This window comes from Tyto alba, unplaced genomic scaffold (genome assembly GCF_018691265.1).
Source record: "Tyto alba isolate M040663 unplaced genomic scaffold, T.alba_DEE_v4.0 Super-Scaffold_48, whole genome shotgun sequence".
Classification (NCBI taxonomy): Eukaryota; Metazoa; Chordata; class Aves; order Strigiformes; family Tytonidae; genus Tyto; species Tyto alba.
This window is the reverse complement of record NW_024881324.1, coordinates 26285033-26307908: the sequence shown is the minus strand read 5'-3', so window position 1 is coordinate 26307908 and position 22876 is coordinate 26285033. Positions and strand designations below refer to the sequence as shown.

At 39.5% G+C, this 22876-nt stretch overlaps 1 protein-coding gene across 11 annotated transcripts in view; it reads right to left on the bottom strand.

The window, feature by feature from the left end:
- CTNND2 (catenin delta 2) overlaps positions 1–22876 on the bottom strand; it is a 699957-nt gene that overhangs the window by 400521 nt on the left and 276560 nt on the right. The window lies entirely within an intron of this gene.

Sequence of the window (22876 nt, the reverse complement as noted above, 5' to 3'; positions counted from 1 at the left end):
GTGGGAATGAGAGGGCTATAGCTCCTTTCAGTGGCAGTCATTAGACCAAACTAAGCATAATATGAGCTCATGTCCTAAGGCTGCATCTATGCTACTCCTCCAGTCTGAAGCAGTAGCACGATTTTGAAGTGAATCCATGAAGTAATGACCCTACCAAATGTTGGTTCAGTTTGCATAATAGCTACAGTGCATGCAAGCCAGATTCTTTTAGGAGGAAGCTTAACTGAAGACATTGTTCCAGAGGTACACCAAATACTCACTAAACATTCACGTGCCCTTCAAAAGGCTCTTCAAAGGTTTAGGGGCTCGAAGCTCCTCTGTAGTGCTTCTCATACTACAGTGCAATGTAGTGTGAGCTGACCAGGTGCCACGTTCTCTTCATGAAAATAAAAAGCCCTGGTCTTAAAAATGCTAAACAATCACCAGACTTTGGGGGTAGCAAAATAGACTTGACACTATTACAGAGACCCTGAGCTCGTTTTCGTACGGGAACAAAGCACTGATCTTTCCACACTTTTGGATACCCACACCCTCAGACCCACCATCACCACATGGAAGAGTCCTCAAGGGGAGCGAACCTTCCAGCACTGCTGAACCCCAGAGAAGACCCTTGTGAAGAAACATCCAGGGACACATCTGTGGTCTGTTCCATGCCCCACACTGCACCGTGCCCAGGCTCCTCACTCCAGCCAAGGAACTGAGCAGAACAGAGGAGTGGTAACAGGGACTATCAACAGTTCCCAAAACAGTGAAGCAATCAACCAGGTCCAGGATCCATCTAGGGGCTTCAGACATGAGCATCAGGACACAGGGCTAGGGACAGGACTAAAGACAAGCTACAGTGCACGTCCAAGAGGTTCATCCAGGAGACAAGCTACCTGTAACGTATGTCTAAGGTCCACCCGGGTGACAGGCCCATACCCAGGACTGGAGGCTACCTGCAACGGGCATTCAGCGTTCAACCTGGAAGCAGGACTGGAAACAAGTACACCTACAAAATGGTTTTGTGCTCCCCGGACGCTGACGTTAGGTCTCAGTGCCACACGTTCTCTGGCTGAAGGCTAATCCACAGGACAGGCACGGAAAGTTTTCTAGAAACCCGAGTATTACTAGCGCACCATTCTGCAAGTTTCTCTTGCAGGTGGGGGCAAGGATACTCACACCCTTCATTTATTACCATTAGCTGCTGAATTCCTTAGAGATACTACATTGACAGCAGACACAGAGCGCTATCATAAGTAACTGAAATGTCTCTGGATAGGGTAACGAAATGGAAACGACATTAAAGATACCAGCATATAGCAACGTAATGTTAACACATTCGTTTCAAGCACAACCTGCCTATACATTTGTAGAGCAACATAAGCAAACTGAAAAGCAAGTTCTGTGTCACTGTCACTCTCCCAGTCAGTCTGGAAGTGCAGTCATCCCGTACAAAGCTCAGAGAGAACAAGTATCTTGTCACCTGGCTGCAACCCTTGGTAAAAATTGACAACGCTATCTATCAGGGAAGCAGTCAGTACACATTTTCTGCAAGCACTGAATACATTCAGAAAGGCTTTTCAGGTCTAATTATTTCTCAGAGAACACTTAAATAGTCCCCATTAAATACTTCCTGGCCTTTTCATCTGATACAGTTCTTCTCCTTTACATGTACTCTCTAAAAATGTCTGTCAAAGCCTCATATTTACAGTCAGTAGCTTCCAGTGAAAAGTGATCTTTCCTTAGCACCATCTACATTTTATTACGTAGTTATCCTACATACAAGGGAGCAGTGATTGGTGCCTTGCTACAGTACAGTAACCATCACTGGTATTTCTTTATCATTATACAAGAACAAGCATAACTTAAAAGTTTCAAGTGCAAAACACAGATTAAAACAATGACAAATTCATCAGTGAAGTAAGAACCAAAAAGAACAGTTGGCGTTCTTACCAGACTTTGCAGTTAGGAGAGATTTTAGTACTTCTGGAATGATAAACACCAGTTTAACACTTGCAGAGGCCCACAGACCCCCCCAGAAATAAGGTATATTAGAGCCTGTGGGCCCAGGAGTGTTTCCTAACTGTTGAGACTGACTGCAACCAGACCACGGCTTACGAGGAGACACGTGCATGCAGGCTGATCCCGCACACCGTGGTTTCCACTTGAAAGAAACTTGGATAAAGTTTGGATGACAGTGATGGAGCTACAACCAGACACCCAGAACTCCCATTTCTGGACAAGTGCAATGAGGCACAATGACCCTGCAGGGCAAACACAGTCACTACAGAAATCTTTAAGGGGCTGACCGCTCTGTTCCCTGAATCAGAGTATCACATCATCATGCAGCCCACAGTTAGGCTCAGTGTGTTCAGACTCTGCAGGGTAGAAACTCAGTTTTCTTTCTAAACTGCCACATGACCTAGGATTTCAAGAATAGAGTATTCTAAAAGTCTACACTGAAAATATTAGTAGTTAAAAACAACGAGTTCCACATGGAAGATATTTTACTATAATCCCCTAAAAAAAAAAAAAAAAAAGTAGTTTTTTTAATCAAGAAGACAGTTTAAATGTAACATTTCATAAGTGGAACAATTCTTAGTATTCAAAATATCATAATTTTGAATGTATTTGAGCACTACCTTCCATAGTTATGAATTATTTGGAACACTTGTAGTAACTGAAAAAATCTAAAAGTTCATGTTCAAAATCTCAGAGAAAATCTGGAAATCACTGAAGGACTGACAGCATCCTTTTAAAAGAACACCTGATATTATTTTCATTAATCAAAAGCACAATTTTTATCCTGTGAAACAGAAAAAAAAGCAGCTATTTATGTAAAATATATTTTCTGGAGTAATATTTCTATAGCTTATGAACTTAAATGAAATATGAAAAAAATTCATACGCTGCAGCATTGAAACAAATTTCATTTGAGCAGTAAAACATTTCTCCTCTTATAGGAATACTCTGAAATCCGTATGGTTGCGATAACTTCTAATAATGTAGTGAGTTTGTTTTAATGTCGATTTTCCCGATATCCCTTTTTTTAAACATCACCACTAGTTTAAAAGCCCAATGTAGTTGAAACTGGCATTTGAAGGCATTCTGAAGTGAATTCAGAAACAATGCCATTTTAGATGCCGTATTTCCCACGAGAGTCTGTTCGTCCTCATGTATTTGAATCTTCTTTTCTTAATAGTTTTGCCCCCCGATGCTACCAAAGGGCCACCAAGATGACAGTGGGAGAGATAAGAAGCGTCCCGCTGACTGTGCATGGTGTCCTGTCAAGTAAGTAAAGAAACTTTACTCCACATTCATTGCTCCTTCCCTCTCCCCCCATTTCTTTCATTGCAAGCTTTCTGCTCGAAGAGAATAGGCCGTGCTTTTCCGAGCAGCGGTTGATGGTGAATCTTTCCCATCAGGCTTCATGCTATCATATTGCAAACCCACAGACCTAAAAGATCCCAGTTTTAGAAAGTCTCCAACTTAAAAATAAAGGAGGTATCACAGTGTGACAATCTTGGCAGAGCACTGATGCCACAGAGGAGAATGGATGCCTTGGCAGAAGTGAATGCTCCATTCAGCCCCTGAAATCGTCTCTTCCTCCATGCAAATAAAGCTTTCCCCCCCACGTGTGGGACCATCTAACAAAATAACTGAAAGACAGAAATCAACTTGTCTCCGTGGGGTATGGCATCTAGGTCCCTTCTTTTTAAAAAACAGCATGACAATTTAACAGAAAAGTACAACTTCAATATTTCTCTCTGTACAAACCGTGTTATGAAAAGCAATTAAGATTTCACCTTTCTGATATAAAAATGGTCCGACAGAAGATGACCTTGAATTTCTGCCTCGAAACTCTTCAAAATCTTATTTCTACGGATTTTCAAGGGGCTGAAGTTCCACAAAAGAGAACTTCTAATCTATTACAGATCGTTTAAATTTAGCTGTGATTATATTGGCCTTTTCAAAGCCTCTGCATTCTCCTGCAATTCCATTTTATGAGAAGGACCAATGTCAAACCAATGCTGTAAGGTGGGGTTTTTGTGAGATTAACCTCTAACCGTGGTATAGTAAGTCAAAGTAGATATTGTCAAGTTTGTGAAAATCAACAGAGAAGCAAATCTACAGAGTGTACTTGTAACTATGCATTTAGTATCTTTATTTTTACTATTATAGTTCTTTTCCATAAGGATGATGCAACAGCTCCACTAGCAATTTAAATAGGCAAAATCAAAGGTCATTTTCTAAGTTCTTTACTCAAGCAATACCTTCAAAATTAATGAGAGGTCACTGAATTAAAGACCAGCTCCAGGATTTGTGTCTTCCATGAAAAGGACTTCTGTCTGCTTACAAGTCGCATTGCACAGTATTCCTCTTTGAGATTTGGCAGCAGTAAAATTAAACATCAGTCAAAACAGATTTAATGATTTAATTTTTTGAACAGATTACTTGCAAACTTCAGCAACAGTGCAATACTTTCAGACTGAGCAATTCAAAGATGCCTAAGGGAGGAAGGCGAGCACATTCCATTGAAATGGATAAAATGTCAGCTGCAATAAGTGTATGTGTTTGCATATAATATCCTATTTATAGTTATTATCAAGAAATATATAGCAGGTAGTATTTCTGACAGACCTTCATGGAAGTACTTTATTCACTCAGACTGCAAGTTTCTAGAAGAGAGTGATCATTTTTTCTAAACTTTGCTGCCTCTAGTCGTGCAGCCCCAGATTCTGACCTGGGAACCATTATTGAATGGAATATGTTAGCAGAACACATAGAAGACTGTGTACATATTTTTCATTGTCATGAAGTGATGATGAAGCTTAAGGACACAAAGTGATTGATTATTCTTAGAGAAGCAACAAATGAGATACCCCAGAAAGCCAAAAGGGGAAGTCAGAGAGGATTTTGATTTAACTGAAGACAGTAGATTGGAAAGTCCTGTATCTACTCCTAGATCAGCTGAGAACCAGGGATGATCAACAGAGAAAAAAAATCTTGCCCTTTCAGACACATCTTATTTTTCAGAGAGGGTTAACTGGTAAGGAATTACAGTTATTAAGACTTCAGAGCCCTTGGGTCTCGAAACTCATGAATATGACATCACTCTGGTAAAATATTTACCTCGTCAGACATTCCAGGGTGGCAAAACCACGGAATCAGATGGAATAGATCACCGGTCATCAAAAGACCTGCACCTTTCCTCTATCAATAAAAGAGAAAATGAGGGAGAGAAGGAACAGCTATAAATATGATAAGAAGCTAAATCAGAAATGAAATGTTAAGAAAAATATGCCACCAGCAGAACATACCAGATTGCAAGAAGGCCAGAAAATCATATTCAGAGTATCAAGTCATGTTCTGAACCCCCAAAAAAGCGGTATAGAAGAATTATTATAATTTCTCTTTGTTTACACGGTCAACTGTGTTGAATAAGAAGCAGAGTGGCAGCTCAGCACTAAAGCTCGGGGGTGCCTGCTGGGGGGTTGTAATGCAGGAGCAGGGCGACAGGGGCGGCTCAGGCAGCGCTGGGGCAGGAGGGCCCTGCTCCACCCAAGCTCGTCTCCGTTCCGGTCCGCCTCGGCACAGCCAGTCCCGACCCAGCTGCCAATCTGCTCCCCGTTAGACCCCATCAAAGAACAGCGGTTCTTTGATGAAAGATAGCTACTATTCTGTTTCACAAGCTAAATTCAAGCCACTTCTGCTCTGAACATCAAAGTGGTAATATCGAAACAACTTATTCCTGTGTGGAATTGAATAAAAAAGCATAATAAACCTTTAAAATCCTATCTTAATCATTGGATTACATTAAGACTACTTAGCATCACTATTGCTTAGCATCACTTAATATAGCTTTAAATTATAACAGGATAAAGTAAAAAAAAAATAATAGAATCAAAAATTTGTACCCCAAGCTGTTTGCGCTCTTAATTAATGATGCGCTACTATTAAAATACCCTGGTAAATGTAGTACTGCTTTTCACTAACATCAGCACTAATGCAGAAAGCTGTACATTAACCATAATATCTTTTTAAATAACTAGCCACAGTTATATTTATTCACTGTGTATATCCCACGCTACTTTAAACAAAACAGAAGTCATCCATAAACTGCATTTTCAGCAAATGCTTTAAATAATCAAAACCTGACAAGGGTTATATTATGCATGGTAACAGGGCTTCCTTTAGCTTTTACTCATTAAGGGATAAAAATCACGCTTATTTAAACTTCATTGACGTTAGGAGGTTCATGTCACAGATTCTCTTAATAATGTCAACAAGGGCATTTATTGTATCTACATCAATATCCCTTTCTGTTGCTGGGGTCTTTTTTTAAAGCTGAATATAAACTGCCATCTAAATTCATTGCAAAAGAATAAAGCAACTTGTTATCAGCGCCTCACTGCATAAACAAAGATTCATCTTGAAACAGTTGTGTATTCCTGGGCCACTAAAATAAATTCATTTAGAGGCATTAAGAGATTTTATTTTTATTTTGTTCCTTTCTCTTCCATGTGGATCAATAAAGACAAAAGCTAAGTGATTTAAGTGGAAACCTATGTAAAAATGAAAGGAGAAGGCAAGAAAAAGATTTTTGGTTAATTCTTTGTTTCCTAGGTATTAATACTAAGATTTTATTAGTCAAGTTGGCTGTAGCAATGCTAACATGAATTTAAAAAACAGTTCAGAATTAGAACAAAATTGAATTTGGTACAATCAGATCCTTATAGTGGCAAGGAGAGCTAACATGCCAACTTTTGCTATTTCTATAACTTCTGATTAGAGCCAAAAATAAAGACTGAAGGAAGGTTAAGGCCTTGATAAGTCTTTAGCTACAAATGTAAATGCTATTGCCTTCTTAATTACAGCCCTAAGTGAAAACACTGGGGGGAGGGAAGTGAAGATGAAAGGAGGGGAGAAGTGGTGGATGAGAGAAGAATACCCAATATTAAAGGTACTACTCTTTCAGCATCTAACTTCAAGTATTTTTTTCAATCAGCAAAAAAATCTGGGAAACATAAATACTGCTACAGAAGCTTTTTAAGACTGACTTCCGTAATTTACTGCATAAGCTACACCTCCCTTTTCAAGAGCACAATTCTAAACAGCATTATGTCTTTTGTTTATTTCTTCAACAGGCTTAACATGGACCGGGCAGAGAAAATTAGAAAGCTTTTTGCAAAAGCTTGTCATATATGAAGTCACTTATGCCCTGAAGTTTGCATATGCCTAGGAAGGAAAATGCAATATATTGCAATGTAGTATATTTAGCAGACTAGGATAGAAAGTGGAGGTGATGATCGTTGCAAATTATTAATTGGGTCTTCTGTTCTCATCATCAACTTGCAATGATTATTTCCTCCTAACAGCTACATTTATCAGTTTACATACACTACATTTTATTGACAAATTATTTGGCCATAAACTCCCAAAGATCTGCCAGAGCTTTCTGTTCATCAACTAGAAGGGGAAAATTGGATAGCTGAACTACAAAGCACTGATGATAATTGGATCAGTCATAGGAGTGTAATAAATAAAATTCTTGTAATGTTCTATATGTACTAATCTAGCGTTTTGACTAAGAGTGACTCAATATAGACTAATGCTTCCAGAGCGGTGTTGAAATGCTGTTATTGTAATAGGTTGAAGTGGGTGAAATGGGTTTAGATTAAAATACAACTTACAAACTGGTTTTTAAAATAAACAAATGTCGTAATGAGTAACGTAAAAGTAAAAAGGAATTGTTAAATGCATTATACCCTCCCACTTATATATGCCTTAGTTTATGGAAGATATTCCAGCACTGGGAACTACTTGCCTGTGGAGGGCAAGATCACGTAGGTACCAGGAGTTAAATCCCAGGTGCAACACTGACTTATTATGAAGATAACTGTGTGCATATTATTCAGTAAAGCCACAAACCTGAGCCAAATTTAAGCATTAATGATGGCTCTCTCTTAACTCTGGGAGCCTGGGGAAAAAAGGCAGTTGCAGAAGGGGAAAAAGAAGCAAGCTACAACTCCGGCACGCTTGTTGCTGCTACGTTCTCTGCAGGCTGCCCAATAATGTGAGAGGAGGACTGCAGCCTTCAGCCGGCCTAGCTGAGGGGGAAACTCCCCTCTGCCAGCATCACCCCGCCCTCACCGCCCTCCAGCTCCCTCGCTTTCAGTCAAAAAAAAAAAAAAAAAAAAATCTATCTTGCCAACGCTGCTGTCTTTGACTCCTTTCTTGCAGGGCCTGATCTAAAGCAGGGTTGCTTCTACCAGGTTTCAATCAGACACCTCGGCAGAAAAGAAAACAAAAAATAGTGCTTATCTCATTTCTATATCATCCTTTTTTAATTTTTCTTTTTGTTACCGTTTTGTAAGGTTTGCAATATACTAGTACATGTATATAATCTATAAATAAATACCCCGTATTGTGGGTGCATGCTCAGAAATGTTTTAGTGAGAGGGGTGCACGATCAGGATTGTCTCAAGAGCACTGCTCCAACCCAGCAGGGAGGCTGGTGCAGAAACACCGGCCAGAATCTGCAGAACGTGCTACCGAGTTGGTCTTCTTGAAACTGATGTCTGATTTGGGGGAGGAGGGATGCCATTCCTGTGAAGTCAGCTGAAGCCCCCACTGAAGTGAGAACATTTCTACCAAATATTGGGGACCTATAATTTTTTTTTTTTTTTTTTCTGATAAGCTTTGAAGAAACTATTTTTATTTAAACTAAAGGCATACCTTTCACGATAGCCACTGGCTCCTGTTAGCCATTCATGAATACTGATGTATTCAGTAAAGAAAAAATCAGTAGCTATACTGGGAACCTTTTAGGTAATTTCCACAGGATATCTGAAATTAGGCAAACTTCACACTCGGTTTGATGCTAATCCTATTGCAGCTATATTCACAGTCATATGTGTAATAGCATTAATAGCATTTATGATAAATATTTTCAAAATAGAATACAGAAAGAAGATTTAAATGAAAACAAAATACAACTATTTAATCTTAATGTAGTCGTTTCAAGATAACAGAGTGGATATAAAAAATATCCACGCATGTGAAAGTTGTACTATATCTTCTTTCTCAATACCCAGGGAATTGGGGGATATTGCTTTGTAGAAAGTGATGAAGAAGAGAGCTAGTGTGCAGGAATCTTTTTTTTTTTTTTTTTTTAAATAATCTATGTTTGTGCAAATGGGCAGAGTGGAGGAACAAGGTGAAAATAAAAGGGAGGAAGGGGTGAAATGAAATTAGAGGAAAGCCAGAAGGAGGCAGAATATTTATTCACAATTAACAGTAATTGAGACTACATCTACTATGAGCTGAAAGCACAAGGTATTTAAAATCCCTTCTAAATTTATCGGATTAAAATCTATAAAGTCTTCCTTAACTGTTGAAATGGCAACATGCCTAGAGAGCATGTAACATTGGCCATTCAAAGTGCATTGCTCTCCAGTCGTGAGATGCCTGTGGAAACAGAACTGTGTTCATTCATGCCATTCTTGGAATTCAACTAAATATCTTAGTAATAGTTCCCGTGCATTTTTGAGATTTGATATACTCGAGTACCACGGAACACATAGCTCAGTTCCCACTACAGAGTGATCACAGTTGTAGCAGCACCATTAAGAAGTTTATGTCAGTCCCTCAGAAGTAGTATACAGACAACACAAAGGAAAATCAGGACCAATTCCTGTGCAAATTATCACATATGAACAAGGAGAAATTACCTAATAATTAAGAGTAATAGCACTGTTCATTTCTAAAGCATAGGGAAAAAGACTGGGAAAAAAAAAAAAAAAAAAAAACAAACCAAAAAAAAAAAAAAAAAAAAAAACAAACACAAATATTTTCAAAGTGAATTATTAAGTCTTAAATTTCCTGTATCAAACACTACAGCTAAACATAACAAAATGATTTTTTTTATCAAGACAGATCATGGCAAGACACAGGATCTACTTTTGATGTGACAGCAGAAATGATACTACTGTTGAGAGGAGTGTATATTTGAAAGCTATGACCAATGAATACTCTGTAACTTCCAGCAATACATTTTTATCGAAAATCCCCAGTTTCTTAAAAGATTGCATTGGAAAACAACTATGTTTTTATTGAAACCCAGAACCCAGGCAAAGCCAGCTTAATGCAAAAGCTACTCAGTCATTTGCTAGGGACAGATAAACTAGCCTGGATGAGGTTTCAGCAGGAAGCATTAGTAACTGTTCCCATCTCTGCACTTGGTGGAAGGTGATCAGGACTTGCCAAAGCAAGGAAGTGCTGAGAGCAGGAGGTAAGGGCTTTATTTTGGCAAGTTGTAGTTTTTAGTGATTAGGTGGAATATAAATTTAGGGAATGGAGAAGAAGAAAGGTATCAAAAGAGAGGATGGTCAAGACAGAAATCAAGGTCACTTACACAGGCTCAGATGGGGAGAAGCAGAAGGTAGGGGTGGTGAAGGGACAGAAAATACTATGCCTGACAGAGTATCATCAGTGGAACAAAAAAAAAATTGGTCTGTCTGGGTTTCTGGGAAGGCTTCAGCTGGCTGCAATTTTGACTTCCTCCTCGTACAAATGCATTGGTACACAACTTCTGTTTCATGACCGTTTCATTCGTAAACTGCTCTGGGGATAAACCATGTTTGTGTGGAGGGACACTGTTGTCTACAGGCCCAGTGGAGTTTCATAACTTGCAAAATGTGCATCAGGAAAAGAACCAGCTATCTGCTTATAATAGCTGAAGGCAATCCAGTGAAATTGTATCAACTTCTGCCACCTAATTCTGTTGTTGTACAGAACTGTTTGGATCCCTGTCAGGTATTCTCTGCTTGTCATTTCCCTGTAGAGCCTTCCAGATACGCAGGGATCCTGATAACCTGCTCAGGAACTGACGTACAGATATGATGACTACTCATAGCAGCAAACGAAACCAGTGAGATCTCTTCAGCAATTAGCCCTAGATTTCTCAGATTGAGTAGCCGGGATAAATGGGTATTTTCAGCTTACATCTTTGGTCCTTCAACTGTAAGCAGGGCCTAAGATGGCTCCCTGACTCTTCTGTCTATCCTTCTGTCCTGCTCTTCTCTAGACTCTGCCCCTGTTTCATTTTCCTCATCCTGTTCCATCCGACTATTTCTCAGCCCCTCCGATTCTGGTGCGTGACCATTAAAGACGATTCCTCGCTTTATAGACTGAATCAGGGTTCTTCCAGGTGCCTCATCCACTTTTTGAACAAAGGTTCCTCCTCCCCAACTTTTTTCCCCCAATACACGCATATAAACAGGGATGCTAAATGCACCTGGAGGTCTGCTTCTTGCCCTCTCACCGTTGGACTTGGAAGGACCCCTCCTTACGCTGACAACATGGAGGGAAGGATGGGATAACACTGAAGAGGCTTCCCTCCCAGCTCCAGTACTCTGCCCCTTCATACACCAAATTAGGTAGATGGCAACAAGCACTGCAGGAAAACAGGGATTTATTTCTGTAACTCAGTGCAAAGGTACATTTAGTTCCTCTGCCAATATCAAGGCTTTTTGATGTAAAACTGCAACAACGACGATGATGATGACTAGTTGAAATTCCCTTCAAAATCTGAGTATGTGCATCTTGAGAAGGAAATACTCAACCTGGAAGGCACAGCTTTGCAAAATAAGGAACAACTGAAATCTTGGTTTAATACAAACCAGCAGGCAACATGCATGACAAACACAACTCCAGTCTCTGTCTGTGATTCCTCAGAACTGACTCCTTGAAGCACCTTGGATACCTTAGTTCTGTTTCAGTGTTTGATGTCAACTGCCCACGGCCATTAAAAACTGTCACCATGCTACAGAATTTGTTCTCGGCTGTAAACTAGTTGCTTCTAAGACTGCAAAAATGGCATCCAGTACCTTTCATCCACAAGCAGCAAGCACTAAAAATTAACTTTCCAGGTCAGATTTTATCCAACTTCCCTGCAAACACTATAAAGTCAAGAACTTTACAATAGCAAGGCACTTTCCCTCAGCATTATCCTCAATCTTGACTTCCACCAAACCTACGCAAAAACATTTCAACATCTGATAAGTAAGGATGGAGACAAAAAAGTTTGTCAAATTATTGAATCAGAACCCAGCAAGGTATGGTAAAAAGGAGTGCTAGAAGGGCTGTAGAGAAATAGTCTTGTCACTCGTGTCCCATTCTTGATAGATATCCTACATGTCCTTAAGCTTCAAATGCTAGTTTTTATGGTCTCCTTGGGCAATCTATTACAGTGCTTATCCATCCTTAATGGTAAACTGTATTGCTCTAATTTTTCAACACACAGCTTGTCAAAAGTAGTCTGAACGCAGAACCTCCCTCTGTAAGACATAACCAAGTGTTACATTAACCCCAATATATTTCCTATGATTGGTGTTTCCATGTTTATTTCCAATTAGTGCAACATTCAAGTGTCGGGCTTGCAACAATACATTTCAATTGCGAATGCAATAATTGAAAACTTTTCAGGTATCTTAGTATCATGCCAGAAGTGCATTAAAGTAGAGAATACTTCATTAAGTACACTCTTCACTGGCTTACTTATCAGTAAACGTTGGTATGTAGAGTAACTCCTTCTTTTCCTGTTGTCATTCTGCCTTTTTCATGCTTTTGTTTTTTCTTTTCCCTGGTATTAGTGAAACAGAAGAAACAATGAAAGACTTGAGCTAACTAAGACAACACATGGGAGCCCCAGATAAGGCTTTCAGCCTATAAGACCTTTTCTTATGGCACTAGAGAGAAAAGTATCTATATCCTTATTGTCATAGCTTCTCTGCAGTAACTCTGACGAGATTAAAATAAAATCTGATACCTTAATTTCATAAACAGGCCAGTGTTATGAGTTTGGCAGTGCTGAATATTACTGTGTTACTGCTCTCGTGGAGGTGATATCTCAGGAAGGTACTTGGCAAGCAGAAAAAGAAGGAGAGCATCTGCGGAGGGGGTGTTTTAAAAGTCTTGTTGGAGTTGGTGCCTTCAGAGACAGCTCTATCTGGGAATGATACCACCTGTAATACTATTGTAAAAGATATGGAGGTACCGTAAAAAAGAAAATTGCACCAGACCTGATTGCTTGGACACTTGCTGGAAATTTGCCTTTCAGCAACAGAAGCTTATCTGCTGCAAAGCTGTGAAACCGGTTAGTTCCCTGTAGAGGATCAACAAGATTAATCTCTTTTCTTGATGTGCCTTGTTGTAGAGAACCAGCAAAAACCCCCCACAACTGTTATATTAATGGAAATACAAAAAAAATCTGTACAACCTTTTACTTCATCTAATTTCCTTGCTTCTGTACCAATTTTTTCTCTCAGTCCATTTTTTTTTTAACCGTTTCCCTAAATACTGGACTTCCATGCAGTGAGTTCAGACAGGCTCAAACTTAATCTTTTAACATGTTGCTCTGAATGATCAGATCACAAGTCTGATATTTTAATCCAATAAACTGTCAATCTGCACAATATAATTAACTAATCACATTATTAATATGGATCGTACCAACTGTTCCAACCACAATTTATTTCCTATAATGAACCTTTTCTTCAAATCTTCCTTTATTGGGTAGTAGTTTCAAACTAATTTACTGACCATGTCTAATAGGATACAGAGTTCATCACCTTTCAGGTCTCTGCATCTCATAGCCAAAAGATCAAGAGATATCAAGTACAAGGTGAAACAAGAGTACTGGCAATACGAGCCTGTGCATTTCCCTCATCACTTTATCTTTCTCTTAAAACTTATTCAAATAATGTAAAGATTTCAAAGAAAACATTATGGTATAACAAATACTTGCATTTTCCCACGATTCTGATCTAATCGAATGTTTCCTTCCAGCTCATTTCATTCTCATGCTGGCTCAGTAGCATAATAACCGAAGATGCATGATTATTCAACAGGGAAGCTGGCTTCCTAGCAAAAAATGTTTGTGTTTTTTTTTTGTTTTTTTTCCCCTCTACTACCTTGAAACTTACACATGGTTCTCCCGGGATATTCTCTTTTACTACAAGCCCAATAACACATGAAAAGCTTTATACAGGATCTGGAAATAGATCAGATGGTGCCATGCTTAGCATTGACAAAACATCCCTCATCGATGTAGCTAGATTTGAGTTACCCCCAAAACATCATTGTACGCATGACCCACCTTTCATTTTAGTTTTCCTACTCAAGACCCAGCATCAATTTTGTACCTGTTCAGGTGTTTTTAAACGGAACTGCCATCAAATAAGACACAATATAGACATGAATCAAGTGACACAAGTCAGTACCGACAGGTCCAGTGACAGATTTTCCTTCTGTTCACCCTGGACAGAGGCATTCCAGGGGATAATGATGTTCAGTACTGGTTCCACTGCCATCAGCATTGTCCTTCAAAGGAACCATGCATCTCTGAAGCAAACCTCCTACTCTTGTCCACTCCCCAAGCTTTAGTTTGCATCATGAACTGGTCTCACGGCGCACCAACTGAATTGTTCTCAGAAACTAACCCTCAAGAGGCTTTCCAGGAGCCCAGCTTTACTTCGGCAACTAATGACAGGGCAATCCACAGGAAAACAACTAAAATCTGTTATAAATCACCTTTAAAACACTTATGATATGGATACTGTGTTCTCAGAACTGCGTGTTTCCTTCTGCTGAGCCCCAGGGACTGTGCTGCACTCCTGCTAATGCGGACACAGCTATGAGCTGATGAGGTGTGAATAAAGAAAAAAAAAAAAAAAGCCTCCTTTCTCTGATTTCTCATTTGACTCAGTTTATCTACTTTTAAATGATTTTTCACATTTACCAACACTGCTTTCCATGGATTCTGCACAACACTTCTGAGAATATGCTGTACTTACATCTCTCTGGCTGTTGGCAGTTCCTGTTAATCCTAAAGCTCTACAGTAAAATTCGATGATGGAAAGATACCATGTTTATTACAGAATAATAATATGGGGGGACCAGTTAACCTCCTTTTCACTAAGAAAAAACCCTTTTAAGATGTTCTTAACTGCAAAAGGTAAAGTACAATATTGAGGAATTTTTTTTTTTCTTGTCATATAGTCACAAACTAAATCCCTCTTAAAATGTGCTGCTGTTAAACATTTCTGAATTGTTATAGGATTCCAAACTAGTCAGAATTTTGGTTTGGATGTACATAGATCTTTTCCAAAGACAACTGAAAGGCTTCTACACAACTCCAATTTTCCCCTACAACTTTTATTAGAGTAGAAAATAGAAACTTAACATTTATTCAGGAAATTTTCAGAAAAAAAAAAAACAAAAACAAAAAAAACACACACACACCCCTACCTCCAGACAACTGAAGGTTTATTTCCTACCCTTCTTTAGCCCACGTGTCTTCACAACTGGGTCCTTGCTTTGTCACTTGGTCTTAGCCAACTGAAGAATGTTTTGAGGTGATGCAAGTCTGGACAGCTGCACTTGGCCCTTAGAAATTTCACTCTTACTCTGAGGTTTGGCTGGCTGCTCCGTCACGTTCACTGCAAACTGTGTACAAACCCATGCAGCTTGCTGGTCTGTATACAAACCGGGGACTTCCCACTTTTGACTAGAATTCCTTTGCCTGCTGTACCCTGAATTCTCTGACATCTTCCCTTCTTGATTAAGTTTGGTTGCTCTTCAGGAATGGAGCAATCTCTGCATCTTTCTAAAGGGTTCCACCTGACCTGGTCACTTACAGCAACATAAAATCATTGTGAGATAATGGAAAAAAAAAACAAGCAGACAAACAACGAAACACCCCACAAAAGGCTGCCTTGCCACAGCTAAATATTCAGATTTGTAGAATTTGTGAGGAGCATTTTCAGAAACTCTCATTTTCAAAAACCTGCCAGCTTTTATTGCCATTTCATTTTTTATTTTATTTCAGATAAACTTTTTGATTAATTCAGTTGACAAAAGTTCCTCCAAGCATGGCTTGTTAAGCTTTACACCATCCACAGTGAAGATGAGCAACTGTGTGTGACAAAACATTAAGCTTATTCAGCTTCTGAACTACTGAGCAAACACACATTCCCAAATGAGATGAATTTTTGAGCTACAGCATTTGCTGTCAAAAGTTTAGTCAAAATCTGTCCACCAGTGAAATGAAAATCTTCTCAAAGAACGTCACGTTAAATAATCTGCCTAAGTTTCCTGAATGTAGTGACTATTAGTATCATGCTATTGGTTTATATTTAAAAAAAAACAAGAACAAAGATTACACTTGGCATTTTCATAAGTAATGATAAAATATTGATCCATTTTATTTCTGCTCTGAAATAATTGTGTATTTTTTTCTTTTTAAAAGCTAACTTTCTAACTTACATTTAATGATTTTTTTTTTTTATATTCTTGTTTTAAATTTAGAAGCTTCCCAGTAGCCCTTGGAGACATCACTGTAACCAAAGCAATGTGAAAAAGTTTAACACGTTTAACTCACGATATGTTGCATTGATGAAGAACCACAATGCAGGCAAAACAGTTTTCCAATAATGATGGTGTATAAATTTTACTTGAATGTTGCATTATTTTCTAATTGTGACTGTGGATCGAATTCTTGCATACAAACAACTGTTGTGTTCACATAATGTAATAGAAACATAACTCTTCCTCTTGGCTCATATTTTGCTCTAGAGTCTACACTAGCAATATATTTTTCAACTTTGTTTTTTTAATACCTACATTCACAGGCAAAAACAAACCATACGTTCGTTAGTTTAGAGATTTTTTCTGAAATACCTGAAGAATTTGATGTGAACAAAAAAACCAACCAAACAAAAAAGACTTCTAATACAATTATTTTCCTAGTATTTATGTGGAAATTATAAAAAAACACAGAAAGCCTGAGGTGGGAAAGGGAAGTCATATTTTCATTACCTCCAGGGATGGAAACTCTACAACCTCTCAGGGCAACCTGTTCCACTGTTTAACCAAACCCATGGTGAAAAATGTTTTCCTTACACTCGGTGAGAATTTTCCATGTTCCAATGTGTGCCTGTCACCTCTCATTCTACCACAATACACCTCTGAGAACAGTCTCACCCTGCCTTCTCTGCATCCTCCCATTACCTGGTTGTAGACACAAGAAAGCCACCTCCTGACTCTTCTTATGGCTAAACCCCCTTATTCCCTCACATCTTCTTCTCATACACCGTGTGCTCTCTGGCCTCCAATCTTCTTGGCAGCTGTCGTGGTTTAGGCCTGATTGACAGCCAGCCACAATGCAGCACCTCTCTCTCCCTTCCCCTCAGGCAATGAGAAGGGACAGAGAGCCAGGCTTGGGGTTCGAGATAGGACTGGGATGGGGAAAAATCCCCCTTTTATGATCACGAGCAAAAGGCAGACTCGTTAGGGGAAGAAAAAAAAAACATACATTTATTACAGACACTAACAACACATAACAGAGTAGGACAGTGAGAAGCACTGCCACACCTTGACAACACCTTCCCCCCACCCCTCCCTTCTTCCCGGGCTCAGCTCTGCTCCCGATATCTCTACCTCCTCCCCCAGGGGCGCAGGGGCAGGGAATGGGGGGTGCAGTCAGCGCTGCCACTTCCTTCATCTTCGGTGAGGGGAGTGTCCAAAACTTGTTACCCCCTGCCCCATCGTGGTCCCCCTCTCACAGGAGACAGTCCTCCACAAACTTTCTCTGACTTGAATTCCTCCCATGGGCCGCAGCGTTCCCCACACTGCTCCGTCATGGGTCACTAACTTCCTCTGACTGGATTCCCTCCCACGGCTGCAGCCCTTCCCGAGCTGCTACGGCATGGGACTCCCCCCATGCTGCAATTCTCCCAGCACTGAATTACAGCAGCGGGGCTGCCTTTTTCCATGAGACCCCGGCCTTCTTCGGGCACAGAACCTTGATCAGCTGAGCAGGAGCCACAGGCCATAAATCAATGTCTGCTCCACCGTAGATCTCCATGGGTGGCAGGGGGGGCTGCCCTGCCGTCTCACCACAGGATACAGGGGGGTCTCTGCTCCGGCACACCTCCCCCCTCCTTCCTTCCTCCGTTCCTCCACTGACCTTGGTGTTCATGCAGCTGCAGCAACTCCTCCTCACAAGTCCCCCTGCCCGTCACCACGTCCCTTCTTAAATACGTTATGGCAGAGGCGCAGCCGATTGGCTCAATTTCCCAAACAGAAGTGGAGCTGACTTGGAGCTGGGGGAGCTTCGAGAAGCTTCTCACAGGGGGCCGCCCCAATAGCCCCCTCCCCTGCCACCAAAAAACTCCACCACTCACTCAACCCAGGACAGCAGCCCTGCACTGAACTTGCTCCAGCATGCAAACGTCTTCCTCGTACTGGGGAGCCCAAAACTGGATACGGTACTCAAGATGTAGCCTCATGAGTTTCAAATAGAAGGGAGGAACCACTTGCCTTGATCTGCCGGCTACACTTTTGCTCAGGATGCAGCCAGCCTTCTTCGCTGCAAGGACACGCTGCTGACTCTCGTTCAGTTTGTTGTTGAAGAGGTCCTGCAGGTCTCTCTTCTGTACAGCTGTTTTCTATCTAGACAGCTCCTGGCTGTGTTATCACATGGGCTTATCCATCCTAGATGCAGGAATTTGCATTTCCTTTCATTTATAGATTTCAACCCACTCGGCCCCTTTCTCGAGACTATGCAGGTCTAGGCTGTGGCAGCCCCACCTACACTGAGCTACTGGATTTGTCAACCCCTAATATTAGATCTCTACAAAGACATTTACATATACTTCTACAGTAAGTAGCCTAAATTAGATCAAACACCTACAACTCTACAGGAAAACTTTATAGCGGCAATTTTATTTACTCGACCAACATAGCGGAAATTGTCTATGTCACAGCGCATTTCATCTCTCTCCTCAGTGTTCTTGAAATGAAGGAACTTACAGGTTTAGCAGTTAGACTTGATGTATGTTTTTTCAGGGAATTTGCAAAAAATGTATCATCCCAAGTAACACATCGGTTTCCTCAGTAATGAAATGTTAATAGCATATGCATCTTCAAGAGAGAGAACTACTTTGAAGAAAGCATATACAAAGCAGGTAAGCCTTCCATGCAGTTCAGTAAATTAGATTATATTTTTACTACCTGTAAAATACAGAAACTTTAGCATGTTGCTTAGGACACTCGTGCACAAATATCAGTATTTTCAGGAGATTTTCAATAGCAAATTGCAAATCAGTTCTGATTTCAGTGGGGGTTGAAATTCAGTTGAGAAAAATTCTATTGCCTGACCAATTTGCAAACTATATGTTCAAAGAAAAAGAGTAGGCTATCCTTGAGCTAAATTCCCTGGTTCAAAGAGTAAGCCACCATCAAAAAGTAAGTAAAAAAATACCCCATAAGTTGATCACATAAACCAATGATAAAAAATGCGAAACAGAGACTTATTTAAAAGTTTTAAGGATTTACTAACACAGAATTACAGTTCTCCTATGAAGTCCAAAAGATATTTGATGGTATAAAGACACAGATATGATACATGTATATGCATGCAACCTATTTTCTTGCTTGTTCAGTCTTTCCATTCTGTGGCACTATTTTGTCTGAATTCTTTCAAAAGAAAACATGAAAACATGTAGCTGAGTCTTCAAAATACCTCAGAGATTTTGTTTTCATCTCTGGAAGAAAAAAAAAAAATACTCTCTTTTTCATCAGCTTCTGCTTTGAGGAACTACATGATGTGGTTATGGGAAATTCAGAAATTTGGAATACATTAATATGTGCTTAGAATTAGCAGAGACTGAAGACCTCAAAGATATGCAGACATCTAATTGCCCTCTGTACAAAAGGGAGTGACAGACTGATGGATCTGGCCCAGAAGGAATAAGCACCTCAGCCAGGAGGATGGAGTAGTACAGAACGTGATTTGGCTCCTTATGGAATGAGTGATGAAATTTTAATACTCAGCAGGCTGAGTAATGAACTGCTCAGAGTTTGCCAACAGGGAAACATTGTGGCATGGAAAGAGTTCCCTAAGTTTTGTCCTACTTCGCGGTCTAAGGATTTTATTCAGCTTTTTCAGAAGCCATTGATTCCTACTTTGATTTGCAGCCAAGAACCTGTTCCTGAAGAGAAGGGACTCAAGTCCTTTTGATACAATTCCTAGTGAATATAGTGCCCTAACCCTCTAAGAAATTACTACGCACCAAGGATATGACAAAGAAAATTTACTTTGAGTATTCTGGTGGGTCCCAGCTGTGAGATAGGTAGGCACAGAAATGATGAAAACTCTTAGATCTGTGGTGTTTCCTCGCACGCCCCAAAGCAGTTCTTCAAGGTTAGCGAGCAGTCCTTTGGAAGAACCGAGTGTTTGTCCCTCCAGCCGAGCGAGGCTTGTCGCACTCAGAGCTTCGGACACGGCAGGCAGTTCTGGCTAATTCAATCTCCTCTGAACGACCTGGGACATCTACAGGTGAGCCACAGTACGGAGATATCACTTTGTACCACGGAAACTAGAAATGCCACATTCCCTCCTGGCTACTTAGACCTGGCTTGATCAATCTGAGCTATGGAGCTAGAGCAGTGTGAGACACAGCGATTGCCGTTACCGATCCAGGCGGCATAATTCTGTGGAGAGGGCACTGTGCTGTGCACCTCACCTTACTTCCCGAGTCCCAAGCTCTGTAACAAGAAAAGGTGACACAGGAAGTCCCTAAGGACTGAAAAACAAGCCACATGGAGCTTCATGGCACAGCTGGATACACAACTCCTCATAGGCCAAGAGTCAAACGTGCCAAATGAACACAGAAAGCAAAATCGAAGCCAGAAATAGCCCTTTAGCATGCTCCTGGTTTCAAGGGCACAATCTTAACACAGAGGAAGACTCCATGAATCTACTATCCCAAAGAGGTAAAGCTGAGATTACTTTTCCTGATATCTCTCCAATGAAGGGCACTATAAGTACTTGTGGTGTATATCTGCAGTTATTTTAAGATGTTAGCCCACGAAATGGCAGAAAACACTACTGTAAGCTGGTTTAGCCCAATTAGAATTGCAAATATGGATAGCTGCTCCATGTACTAGTTTTAGATACCTGGGTACTAACAGACTTAGGTAACAAATATTAACAAGAAAAAATCCTTTTAGATTTTTTGAGTGAATTATTTCAAAGCAGAAAAAAAAAAAAAAAAAATCTAACTTCCCAATACTAAAATATGCTGATTACAATCAGTCCAGTTTGATTGTTCCTTAATAAGGAAAAGCATCTGAATAATACACCTACGTGTCATCAGACAATGGCGACACCACTGAGGGATGTATAGTCACGTCTGCTGGAGACTTACAGGTAGGATTGCACTATGGATAATGACAGTTTTTAAAATAAATTCAATTGATTTAAAGATTGTTTTAAAAAGCTCTTTACCAATAAAGCTTAGTAATAACAACTCAAAGTTCTGGTTTTAGTTTATGTTCTGCAAGAAAAGCATGCTTAAAACAATTAATTAATTATTCAGTAGCTGAATAAAATGAAGACGGCAAAATCCTCAAATTACCCTGTATCAGTACAAAACTTATTTTTAAAGCATTTACTATTTGCCATGAAATTAATTGCCTTTTTTTAAAGCAAGTATGTCTAATAAGCTTAGCTAACACAGGAGGACATATCTAAGGAAAAAGAAAGTATTTTTAAGCAAGCTGCTTCTAACCCCACAGACTCAGAAAGACTTTCAGAAGTTAGATACTTTTTTTTCTTAACACATATTATTCTACAACATAATTCTTTACCTTCCCAGTCTTTGTCTCACTATACTATGTCAAAGGAACGTTCTAAAACCCGCATGAGCACTGGAAAGTCAGCACAGCAGCCAGACTGATATTTGACTTCACTTAATATTTGTGTTAATCCTAACCATTCCCACAGTGATTTAGTATTTTTAAAACAAACAGAAAATTAAAGCTCATTTAATACGTATGGGAGAAACAACAACCCAACACAAACAATATTAGATTATTATTGATCTCCTTTTTAAATCACTTGTCAAGTCTAAGAACAGCTAATTGTAAGCTTTTGATGTTATCTTCCAGACAACAGTATTTCAAGTATTTTTTAAAATGTTTTTAGTTGAAATGCTAGAAATTTTAAACTCTCATACGTAAAACATTTCTGGGACAAATTACAGATGTCAAAAATTTGCATGAAATTGCCTGTTTTTCTAGGTACTAGTTTATTCCACAGAGAGATCAGTAGTCAAAATATTGAACTTCTAAAATAACTGGAGTCGCTAAAGAAACAGCTGAGTGGCCTTGATACAATAGATGACGCAAGTGTAACATCACCAATAGGAAAGAAGTTCACCAAGGAAACATATCCTTCTAAACAAAAAATTTCCCAACCTCTGTACCACTGTCTGGAATAATCCTAAAATAACAGTATTATTCAAACATAGCACAGACACCTTTTTTGAAATGCTGTCATACTGGATTTAAAATCTAAAGTGCTGACGTGCAAATTTAAAGTGCACTTACTGTACTGCGCTGCCAGAGATTGCCTACTGTGTGCTTAAATAATTCTAAGTAATATAGTTTCTCTAATGTTAATATAAGTCTAGTTGGTGGGGAAGATTATATAGGATAAAGTAACACTTTACCTTAGAGAGTTAATTCTTACTTGATTTATTAAGAATGTTTATATTTAAGTCAAATGCTGAATCACTGAAAGATTCTTCTGACTTTGGACCTTTTAACTGAACTGTTATATTCAGTATTTTTCTTGTTCTCTGGCATCCTACTGAATTATTATTTCCTACTTACCATGGAAAACAATCTTTATTTGACTGAACTGTAGCCTGAACTGCTTAAACTGAGGAGGAGTTTCTTCTAGGAGTGATAGACATTTTCTGTCGTTTTTCTACTAGTATCACACAAAACTTGGCACTAAGTGTGGCATATCATACTTAATCTT